Source organism: Enhydra lutris, unplaced genomic scaffold (assembly GCF_002288905.1).
Source record: "Enhydra lutris kenyoni isolate GAN:26980312 unplaced genomic scaffold, ASM228890v2 scaffoldscaffold49, whole genome shotgun sequence".
Classification (NCBI taxonomy): Eukaryota; Metazoa; Chordata; class Mammalia; order Carnivora; family Mustelidae; genus Enhydra; species Enhydra lutris.
In genome coordinates, this window is record NW_019154133.1 from 6,143,688 (window position 1) to 6,156,708 (window position 13,021).

The window sequence follows — 13,021 nt, forward strand, 5'->3', positions numbered from 1 at the left end:
GATATTTATATTGAGTAGGAAATTCTGTATTTCCTCTACACTTTATACTTATTTCCATAGAGTTGTATACCTTTCATTATAATTATTTTGATCACATTTTATGGGTGCTTTTGTCTTCAGTCTTATTTCAAGTATTTTTTTTTTAAGATTTTTATTTATTTATTTGACAGTGAGACAGAGATCACAAGTAGGCAAAGAGAGAGAAGCAGGCTCTCCGCTGAGTAGAGAGCCTGATGCGGGGCTTGATCCCAGGACCCCGAGATCATGACCTGAGCCGAAGGCAGAGGCTTGACCCACTGAGCCACCCAGCTGCCCTCAAATATTATGTGTTTTAATCTTTTTCTGTAATCAAGCTCATGTGATGAATAAACATTTTAAAGTCTTTATATTTTTCTAATGTCTCTATATGAATTTCAGCTTAAATATTGATAAACTACTTCCTACTTCCTTTTTCGTTTAATTTCTTAAGATAAATTCAAATCTTTTTTATTTTTTTATTTGTTTACTTTATAATGAAATCATATCTGGATGCAAATCTCTTTTGAATGTAGCATTTATAGGGTTGGTTAGTGTTAACATGGAATATTTTTTCTTATCCATTAACTTTATTCTCTACATGTCTTTATATTTAAAATGTATTTTTTTGTATTCAACATTTTTGCTGTTATTATTTTGAACAAACTTCTATCTGTTAAATCATTCAAGAATAAGAAAAATCAGGGCGCCTGGGTGGCTCAGTGGTTTAAGCCTCTGCCTTCGGCTCAGGTCATGATCTCAGGGTCCTGGGATTGAGGCCCGCATCAGGCTCTCTGCTCAGCGGGGAGCCTGCTTTCTCCTCTCTCTCTCTATGCCTGCCTCTCTGCATGCTTGTGATCTCTCTCTCTCTGTTTCAAATAAATAAATAAAATCTTTAAAAAAAAAAAGAATAAGAAAAATCAAAAACAATTATTTCAACTTCACTTATTTTACCTTTGATGTTCTTCCTTTCCTTAGAGAAATGTCTGACTCATTATCAAATGTCTGACTCATTGTCCTTCTCTCTAAAGAATTCCTGTTAACATTTCTTTTATGACCAGTTTACTGGCAATAAATTTTCTTTTTTTTTTTTTTTAAGATTTGTTTATTTGACAGACAGAGATTACAAGTAGGCAGAGAGGCAGACGGAGAGGAAGGGAAGCAGGCTCCCTGCTGAGCAGAGAGCCCGATATGGGGCTCTATCCCAGGACCCCGGAATCATGACCCGAGGCGAAGGCAGAGGCTTTAACTCACTGAGCCCCCAGGCGCCCCGGCAATAAATTTTCTTAAATTCTCACCCACTTATGAAGGGTAAAAAATTCTAGTTTTTCTTTTTTAAAAGATTTTATTTACCCACCTGACAGAGAGAGATCACAAGTAGGCAGAGAGGCAGGCAGAGAGAGAGGAGGAAGCAGGCTCCCTGCTGAGCAGAGAGCCCGATGCGGGGCTCCATCCCAGGATCCTGAGATCATGACCTGAGCTGAAGGCAGAGGCTTAACCCACTGAGCCACCCAGGTGCCCCTCTAGTTTTTTTTAAATACTTTAAATATTTCATTCCACTCTGTTCTTGCTTACATAGTTTCTGAGATGATAGATGTAATTCATATATTTGTTTCTGCATAGGTAAGGTGTTTCACTTCTCTGGCTTCTTTCAAAATTTTGTCTTCATCCTGGTTTTCTGTAGTTAGAAAATGATGTTCCTAGTGTAGTGTTTTTGTTTGCTTGCTTGTTTTTTGTTTTGTTTTATTTATTCTGCTTGGTGTTTTCTGAGATTCTTGAATCTGTGGTTTGACTGACATCAATTTTGGGAAAATCCCAGAAGTTGTTTTTTTTTCAAATATTCTTTTTCTTCTCTTTCTGGTATTCCCATTATACATATGTTCCAGTTTTTGAAGTTGTTCCATTGTCTTTGAACATCTTTTTTTGTTTTGTTTTGTTTCTTTCTTTCTTTCTTCTTTTTTTTTCTCTTTGCCTTTCAGTTTTGGTGGTTTCTATTGAAATACCATCAAGCTCAGAGATTCTTTTCTTCACTTGTGCCTAGTCTACCAAAAAGCCCATCAAACGTATTCATTTCTCTTTCAGTGTTTTTAATCTCTAACATTTATTTCTGTTTTTTCTTAGAATGTATATCTCTCTGCTTATGTTGCTCATTTGTTCTTGCATGTTGTCTATTATATGTCAGAGCCCATAGCATATTCCATCATAGTTGTTTTAAATTCACCATCCAATAATTGCAACATCCTTGTCATGTCTGGTTTGGATAGTTGTTTGGTCTCTTCAAATTCTGTTGTTTTGCCTTTTGTTATGCCTTGTAATTTTTTTTTTTCTCAAAAGCCAGACTTGATGCACTGAGTAAAATGAAATGTTTTAAATGGGCCATTGGAAAAGTGACAATGAGGTATGAGGGGACTGGAAGATTTCTATAGTTCTATGATTAGTTGTCAGTCTTTTAGTGAAACTATGCTTCTGAATGGTGGACTTCACAAGTTTCTCCAAGATTTTCTTCGTCCCTTAGGAGGGACAGAATGGGTAGGGTGAACTAGAGATGGGTGTATCTCTTTTCCCAAGTCAGTCTGATTGTGATAATACCCCAGCAGTTTAAGCTCTAGTTAACTATTTTCCCCTGTGGGAGAACTTGTTTTGTTGTTGTTGTTGTTGTTGTTGTTTGTTTGTTTTTAAGATTGATTTTATTTTAGAGAGGGAGTGAGCGAGAGCGCAGCAGGGAGGGACAGAGGGAGATGGAGAGAGAATCCCAAGCAGACTCCACTCTCAGTGTGGAGAGCCCAATATGGGATTCAATCTCACAACCCTAAGATCACTACCTGAGCCAAAACCAAGAGTCAGATGCTTAGTTGACTGTGCCACCCAAATGCCCCATGAGAAGGCCTTCTTAAGAAAAACAGAGAGCTCTGTTATCTTTAAAATGATTACATTTCCCTGCCTTGCTCTTGGAAAAATGAGGTGGTTTTTCTTCAATATTTACTGGGAGAACTTGGTGGTGTTCTTAGAACTAAGCTCACAAAAGTATGTGAGTCCCATTTGGATGAGTCCTCCTAGAATTTTTTACTCTTAGAGTTGTTCACAATGAGCCTCCAGCAATCCATCAGTTGCAGTCAGGTTTCCATGGTGGTTTCTGCTCCTGAATCTCTGCTCTGGAAGACATGACTGTTTTTATTTGCCTGTCTCTCAAATCCTGGCAAGAGTGGTTTGCCCTATGTCCTCACCTTATGGATTTAAGAAGAGCTAATTTTTCAGTCTGTTCAGCTTTTTATTTGTTAGAATACAGTTCCAACTTCTAAGCATCTTGCCTACAGAATAAGAAACAGGAAGTATCATTATATTTTTTTAAAATATTTAGAGCTTTAAGAAAAAAAGCTATTAAATGGAATTTAAGAATTGACATGCAAACAAACAAAGTTTCTTGATTGAATTAAATGTCCTACATTTTTACTTATTTTTCTTCTTTCGGAGCTGTAAAGTTTTAAGGGAAGCATATGAAAATATCCCATTAATATTATATATTAAGGTTTTTTAGTAGTTTATGTAGGTACTTTGGTAAATACAAGTTAATGATTGTAACGTTTTCTTTATAAGTTATGCTTTCTAATTTTATGCAATATTTTTCTGTCTTGATAAATGCTTTTAACCTTAGATTTCACTTTTTTAAATGTTATTTTGGCCTCCTTGCTTTCTCTATTATTGCATTTGCTTAGTGTCTCCCATCGAATCCTTTATTTCTAATTTTCTTTATGATATATATTGTTTTAGTGTCTTTCTTATAAACATTTTTTACTTTCTATTTGCATAATAATGTGTCATAATAAGAACTACAAAACTCCAGAGGTTTACAACAATAATCATTCATTGATAGTTCACCCAATTTTGTGGCAGCATTTAGCTGTTCTGGCCCATGGTTGGCTGATCTCAGCTGGATTTTTTTATGTATCCATAGTCGATTGTATATGAGTGGGAGTTCTTCATCTTTTGTCTGGTTTCTTTCACTTGTTGGCTGATCAAGGGTGGTCTCTATTGGAAAAACTTGTGACAACTCAACTTATATTACATGTCTCATCCTACAGCAAGCTATACCAAGCATGTCATCTTGGCTGTAGCACAGCAATTAAAGGGCAACATACAATACATTTTGAGACCTAGCTTCATACCTTGGTACACTGGTACTTTTACATGGAGCTATAGATTTAAACAATGGGGAAATGACTCTGCCCCTTTGGTGTGGATACTGGAAAGAGTAAAGAATTTGAACCATTTTACAATCACTAGCAAACATAAAATAAGATTTCACTTCTTAATTGAAATTGACAACATAATTCTTTTTTTAAGATTTTGTTTATTTTTTTGAGAAAGAAAGAGCGTGAAGTTGAGGGGTAGAAGAGAGAGAAGAGAATCTTAAGCAGAGTCAACACGGAGCATGGAGCCTGACATGGCTTCATCGCAGGACCCTGAGGTCAGGACTTGAGCTGAAACCAAGAATTGGACACATAACCAACTGCACCATTCAGGAGCTCTGACAACATATTTCTTTCAATAGGAGTGTTCGGTTTGATTTTATTTCTTCCATTAAAAAAAAATTTAAATGTGCTTTTATTTCTTTTCATTTTTTTAATATTTTTGGTTTGAGTTTGATATTTGTTATTTACTCTTTATCATTTCTAAATTCTGCTTTAGTTTTCTGTTGTAGTAGTTTTGTTTTATACAAAGTAGTCATAATTGAACATTTCTTTTGAAGAGTATATGAAAATAAAATACTATATGACCCATCAGACAACCTCTCCCCAGTGCTTACCTCTACCATCTCACTTGCTCACCCCCTTGTCATGCTACATACCTGTTTCTTCTGTTTTTATATTCACTGTTTTAGTTTAATGCTTTCACTTCTGACTTACAATTTTCTTTGGCTCTTCAATTTCAAGGATCTGTGTTAACATTTATGTTATACCTTCTGTTGAGCTTATAATTATTTTGAGTTTCACAGCATGGATAGCTGTTAGAACAGAGCAAGATCAAAGGATGGAAAAACCACAATAGGAGGCTATGGCAAATAAAAAGTTTCAGGGCTCACCCCTGTTCTCACTCCTTTTCTACTTTCTGTATCTTGTGGTTTGTTTTCTGATCCATTTGTTATTTCATTAGCACACTTTGGTAAGTACGTTTTTCTAAGTTGTTAATATAGGTACTCTTATTTAATGCATATCTGTTTATAATTTCCTGATAGTTAAGTGATATTATTATTTTGAGCTTGACAACTTTTCTCTCTGTAGTCAACAGATGCCATCCCACCATCTTTAAGCCTGACAGTTGCAGATGGAACTTCTATGCTGATATAATTCCTTTTGTTATTTTGTTTTGTTTTGAATAGGTAATTTTTATTTCAGCTTGAAAGCTTATGAACTTTTTCCCTAGGTTTTGGAGGTCAAGAATTTTACTGTTAAATGCCCAAGTGTGTTTTGTCATCTAAACCTATGTAACTTGTTAAGATTATTCAGTCTGCAGATTGAGTACTTTCTTCAGGGTAATTAATTTTCATTGCTTACCTCTTTAAATTGATCTTCTAAGACACCAACGTGAGTCTCAACAAAGATCTGTTTCTCTTTTGATATTCCGCTGGAACTTTTTAACTTGAAAAATCCACAAGGATTTTTTTTTCCCCCTTATGTGTACTAGAGTTGAATCTCTTTAAATCCTAGTATCATTTTTGTTACTTAGGTTTACAGTGACTTCTTCTAGCAGGTCTTCTTTTTTGTGGAACTGTTCTAACTTTCATTTTTTCCTTCTTCCTTCTAGCCTATGGGCTTATTTTTTGAGTTGTTATTTCTCCCTGATGGCTCAATCAGTCTCAGATCCAGCTGCTAGGGAACACCAAATAAAATCTCTACCAAGGATAGGGGAGACAAGAATGGCCTACACTATTGTAGACTGGGAATGTAGTAGAAGGTAGGTCATTAGCCTCCTCTTCAGACACCAAGAAGAGGCTTCTGGGCTTCTCTTAGATTATAGGGTAAAAAAGACTCAGATGACCTATTCTGGCCCTCCTTGTTTCCCTAGAAAATGAAGAAGAGTTTGGTTAAGGTACCCTAAATCAGACTTTCTTTGGAGGATCCAATGATGCCTACTAGCCAAAGTATCATTACAATTACCTCAGGAAGATCCTTGTCATTGTCACTGTTTTCTAGAGACTCAGAGGTTTCAGAGTTAAAGAAAACCTAAAATCATTGTCTCTCTTGTATTCTTTATGTCCTAGCTGCCTATCTGTTTATGGCCCTGCTTACCTTAAAGAGGAGAAAAGCTTGTAGTTGAAATAGGGGGAGGAGAAGAAAGATGATTTTAGGTGCCTTCTTATATCTCCTCTTCTGAAGCCAATCTCCTGCCTAACTCCAAGGATTCTGCATAGAGAGCTAATTTATCTCAGTATTTCTGCCTGCGTGGTTTCAGACTCTGGCTCTGTTCCTTTGGGGATCCATGGTCCTTAGGTGTGAATCAATAATATACCCCTCACAGGATTGTCATGAAAATTAATCAATGCCAGTGTAAATTGTCACTTCAGTGCCTGGCATAAAATATGTGCTTGACGGGGCGCCTGGGTGGCTCAGGGGATTAAAGCCTCTGCCTTCGGCTCAGGTCATGGTCCCAGGGTCCTGGGATCGAGCCCCACATCAGCTCTCTGCTCGACGGGGAGCCTGTTTCCTCCTCTCTCTCTGCCTATCTCCTCTGCGTACTTGTAATCTCTGTCTGTCAAATAAATAAATAAAAATCTTTAAAAAAAATATGTGCTTGAAATATTATTATCATTATTGTCATTATTCTATTCACCCCAAATATAAGTATACTTACCACGCCCTTAAAAAGACATTGAGAAAACACAAATATTGAGTACCACTATTTATTTGCTTTCTGTACAAGGATGTATATATACAAAATAAAAATTTAACAAACTTTAAAACACAGCAATACCCAGAGTTAGCATGAAAATAGTTGTCCTAATCACATGACTACAAAGCCATATTCATCGTCACCATGACTGGAAGAAGATGGCTATTGTGTGATTTGCCCATAGAGAGTAATATACTCCAAGAGTATAATAATGGAGATGAAAGTTGTAAAGAGTCCTAGACTATTCTTGAGAAGATAAAAGTAAGCACGGTCGGGTGTCACCGTTGGTTCACATGCACACACATACAAGCATGCACATACATATTCCACCAATAATGTCCAGTACCGTAATGTTTAGGGGGTCAGTAGTAAAACCATTCCCTGAAGACCATGGCAACATCAGCAATGAAATCCTGATTTAAATTTTTAAGTATGGTTTTCAAATTCTATTAACTTTCATTTCTAATATCAGATTTTTAAGGAAGAACAGAGCAGCTAAGTGTAAAAAAGGTCAAATGAAGAATTATCTTAAAATGACATTTTTATGATTATAGCCATGTTTAATAACTTCAAATGAAGAATTATCCCCCATTTGATTTTTAAGACTGAGGCAGTGTAAAAACATCATTTTAAAATGACATTTTTACAATCAAAGCAATCTGTAAAAATGTCAGGTGAACAACTCAATGAATTAAATGTTTCTAAGGATATAAAAATAGGTTAAAATGTCCAGTGGAGCATTTCATTGACATTTGATGTTTTTTTTTCCAGGAAATATTGATCATAAAAATGCTGTACTTAGTATGTTACTATCTTAATTTTGTTATTTGTTTCATCTGTAGGAATGGCTAATAAGCAAATATTCTTCTGATGTAACATCAAAATGATAGAAGATAATTTCATCAGCATCTAAATATTGAAATAGATGGAATGTTTGAAATTACTTTTGCAAGACAGAATTAAATAATTTAAAACAAGGTATATACAAATCTATAATTTCACTATTTAAAATACATTCTATAATTTTATGTGTTTTTATAGATGAGAGAATAAAGAATGAAGCAAATATCATCCCATCTTTCTTACAAAAAATTAGGCAAATTCCTGGTAGAGCTAAAAATTATATACAAATCTCCTCATTTTCTTAAACTTGAAGGTTTGGTGGGGATATGAAAATGCAATAAACTTTCTGGTTGTTTGTACATTATCATTTCAAATATCTTTCTGTAGTAGTATTCTTCAGCAAAACTTCTGGAATCGGTAGAAGTTTCTTTATCCGTGCTCTCCAGTGTGGTAACCACTGGCCTCACATAGCTACTATGCACATGAAATATACCCAGTATGACAAAATTAAAATGAAATTAAATAAAAATTCAGTTCTTCAAACTTACAGTTAAATATTCATGTGTACAGAGTTATAGGAACTGATTTCTAGTCAGTTGGGTTATGTTAATTGGGATACAGTGTAATTTTCATTTCAAATGTTTTGTTTATGGAATCTCTGATAATGTGCTAAGTCAGGGCAAACTTCTACTATGTGAAATAGCAAATGTTATTTTCCTAGTAATGTAGAGTTTGGTCTGAATGTAGGGTCATTGAAGTAAATTGAACACCTAAACCTAGGCTTTCAGGATTAAGCTTTTATAACACAGTGCTTTCCAAAGTGATTCCAACAACATGTTCTTACATATTTCATAGGTAAAAATAAAAAGATTCTATAGATTTACTTGCAGTGTCAAGAAAAAGATTCTTCAACTTTATCATAAATAGCCCTAACCAGATATTTTGCTGGGCAACTGTATACACCTCCCCCCACCCCCACACATAACTGTAGTTACCACTCAAGCTTTGCACATTAGAAATGATTTGTCACTCAAAATAGCTCTTTAATTTTTAAAAATCTGTATCTATGGCATATTCCATTAAAGTTCTCGAAGTAAACAGCCATGCTCACTAACATAAAATGCTTTACATTTTAGGAAACATTTCTCCATGCTTCATTGCTTCTGAGATTTGGGATAATACAGAAGGCAGATTTTAGAACTTTTTTTTCTTCCCTTTGGATGGAGACATCAAGCTATGAAGAAATTAAAGCAAAGACCATGAGTCAAAAATTCACCATGGTGATGGGGCTAATGGTAATGCCTGATATTTATAAGACTTCCAATCTGTAATCATATCTAATGCCCACACTATTCCATGAGATTGAGCTATCTTGATTGCTACTCTCATTTAACAGGGAAGAAGCAGACACACTCTGGTCCTTGTCACTGCTAGCTGAAGTTAGAATCCACCTCTCACCCCTTTGCTTGGTGATGCTCTAAGAACTGGACAAAGATCATGTGGCAATATGCCACACTAGAAAACATAAAAAAATAAATAAAAAGTGGGTTTGGCTGACTGATTGCAAATGAGTTGCAAAGGATTTCTATAAATCAAATATGACTGAAAGATCAATGCTTTGATAAGTGGAGGAGATGAGAGGAGTGTCAGTGAAAATGGGAAATTCAGCACAAGGGAGTAGTTACGGAGCGTACACGAATTCCGCCTAAGTCATCTTGAATTGTGGTTGTGCCAAGTCATCAGATGTGTTTTATGCCCTACCAAATGCATACTGACCATTATTCTGTCCACCCTGAAGAGTCTGGACAATCCTACAGAGCACCGTTTGAACCATCTTTTACCCGATGCTGACTTTTTTTTTCTTTTTCTTCTACCCCATCTGGTTTCTGTTATAACCCCCACTTAACATGGTTCTTCTCTGACATAGAAAGCCAGCTACCTTTATTTTTGAGTCCTTACTACCTACCAAGTGTTGTGTTTCAAACACTTTACACTCACTGTTATTTCCAACAACCTTGTGAAAAAAAAATTACATTATTATAAAATTTATTTAAAAACCCTATGAAAATAAAATGTATCACTCATGTTATATAGACACATAAAATAAGGTGTGGAGTATAAACTAGTCTACACAGAGATACTAAATATTGAGTTTTGAAATTAGAACTCAAACCCAGATATATCTACAAAATCCCTGACTGCAGGAATCATGTTTAAGTGATATAATAATAATCTACTGCTCCTTGAGTCTCCCACATGCCCACTTGTTTTACACATCCTTAAGGTTGACTCAGCAGATTAACATTTGTAAAGGCATAAATAATTAATAAAAATCTCTGTCAGGAGCTTGAGTATGAGTCAGGATGGATTTTCAAATCAGTTGAGTCAAGGCCATTATATCCACTAGAGAACTTTCACTGAAACAAACAGGTATCAAATAATTGCAACCTACACATAAGAAAGTGTCTTTTCCTTTCTGCTTTTTTTGCAAATGCGAGTGAAAACCTGCTTCCCTACTTATGTGTAGCTCACTCTGCGCTCCCCAACACAAAAGATAACACCTCACAGGAGAGGCTCTGCCAAGAAAAATCCTCCCTAAGTTTATATATTAATGGGAAAAAACTTGCATTACTTCTATCAAAAGAGAATTTTTCTTAAACCTTGTGAAGCAAGAAGCCATAAGTTAATGGTCAGTTAAGTTGGAATAGACACTTACTCTGGATGTATGACAGCATTTTAATAAATTATGTAAAAATTTGTGATTTGTAGAATTTATAAAGGAACAAATGGCTTTGGAATTTTTGTCAAAAAATCAATGGGTTTCACCCATTTCCACCTTTATTACACTGCTTCATTTATTATTTTTTAAAGACTTCATTTATTTATTTGAGAGAGAGAGAGAGCAAGGTACAGAGAGCATGAGCAGGGTAAGGGGCAGAGGGAGAAGCAGGTTCCCTGCTGAGAAGGGAGTCCAACTGGGGGCTCAAACCCCGAGACTCCAGGATCATGACTTGAGCTGAAGGCAGCTGCTTAGCCGACTGAGCCATCCAGGTGCCCCCATTTCACTGGCTTAATCAATTAGAGGAAGTGTGAGGTAGTTCTTGGTTTGGAAATAATTTTTCAGCATTATGAAAGATGAGGATGATGTGTGTGTGTGTGTGTGTGTGTGTGTGTGTGTGTGTATGTGTGTGTATGTGTGAAAACAGTTATTTTAGTTAAAGTATAACTGGGATATTATATCCTATTTGTTTCAACTATACATTATAGTGATTCAATATCATGTTATCATACAGTTATAATATTAATAAAAATGTTTCCCATGCAAAATATACTGTGGGAAAGGACTGGGTGGGTATTGTATGATCCAGTAAAGTACTAAACTGTAACTGAAATTGGTTTCCAAATAAGGAAAAGGCAAAGAAATCATGTAGTCCCTCCCATTATACTACTGACATCTTTGCTTCAACCCTCATCACCCAGCAATTTTGGAGTTGGCAACAATATATGCAACTGCTGGGATTGTAAAATGGTACAACCGTTTTGTAAAGGGTTTGCCAATTAAAAAAAATGTACATATATCTACCATATGATCAAACTATCTTGGTTTTATTTCATTTACCTAAGAGAAAATAAATCATGTGTCAGTACAAGCTTGTAAACAAATATTCATAGCAGCTTTATTAGCAATAGATACAAACTATAAATAGAAATGCTCCACCTTGGGGTGCCTGGGTGGCTCAGTGGGTTAAAGCCTTTGCCTTCAGCTTGGGTCATGATCCCAGGGTCCTGGAATCAGGCCCTGCGTCGGGCTTTCTGCTCAGCGGGAAGCCTCCTCCCTCCTCTCTCTCTGCCTGCCTCTCTACCTGCCTCTCTGCCTACTCGTGATCTCTGTCTGTCAAATAAATAAATAAATAAATCTTAAAAAACAAAAAAGAAAGAAATGCTCCACCAACAGGTAATATTGACACAAATGTGGCATATCCATACAGTGGGACACTAATGAGCATTAAAATGAATAAACCATTGATAAAGACAATATGTATGAATTCCCAAATAATTGTGTTAAGTGAACAAAGCCAAATGGAGTACACATTTCCCTGTTCCATTTACATAAAACTGTCTAGAAAATAGAAAAAATTGCAGTGTTAGGAAATGGAACCAAGTGTGTCTGGAAGTGGAGTGGTTTCAGGAAAGAATGCAAAAAAAGGATAACGAAGGTACATGAGAAAAGTTTGAGCGGTAAGTGAAGTTTATCTTCATTGTGATGTTTTAGTGATGTAACATATTTAAAAACTAAGTCATACATTTTATATATGTGCAGTTTATTGTATACCAACTACACTTCCAGGAAAACATTAAAATAACATGTTCTCTGATCTCATTAGAGACTGTTCTGGAAGTTATGCAAAATCTTTTAGTAGACTAAAATCACTTGAATCAATTAGGATCATGAACGTTTCCTTCTGAGAAAGCATACACTTGAAAGATGAGAAGTTTTTGGAGAGGAACAAAGTTTGTAGGCAGATAATCACCTAAACATATTAAAACTTTGAAAGGATGGGATTTAATTTTTTTTTCTAAATAGCAAAGGTAGTTGTCCATCATGATAACCACCTATGACTACTCATATTTACAAAAGTGAATGAAATCTGTGGTTTCTAATCTACTGTCCAGTAAAAAGTAAACATATTTTAAAAAAATGTTTTGAACATCAGTTTTGTTCTCAAAGCTTTTCAGAACCTACCAGTTTGTTGGTATTTTGTGTGTGTGTCTAGATCGTAATATTGCCATCTTTGGCTATGCATACAAAAGCTATGCGTGTATCTTCTTCCTGAAAACTGTATCATTATGTCTTGAATTCTCTTCCTCCAGAATACCAGAAGAGGTTGCATATTCCAAGTAGAGAATCAATACTGCAAGAGACTGATCCAGGAAGGTTCTCAAATAAAGAAAGAATACCCGAAGTTGTACTTCTCATTGTAATGGAAGTGCATTAAACATAAACTCTGACAACACTTAAAACAGCAAGATTGCACTTACTTTGGATAATCGCCATACAAAAGGCCAATAATCACTTTGTTCAAAAGAGATAATGCAGCATAATATAAGTAGTAGTTTAAGCAATTATCCAGTAGAACAGTTAATCATCACCCTTGGTTCACAGCCTTTTGTTTCTCTCAAATACACATGTCAGATTGTAATTAAATGCGCTCACACTGTTCAGGGCAGAGTGAGCGTCCTGGGTTGAAATGTTGGAATCAAGCTGGAAAATACA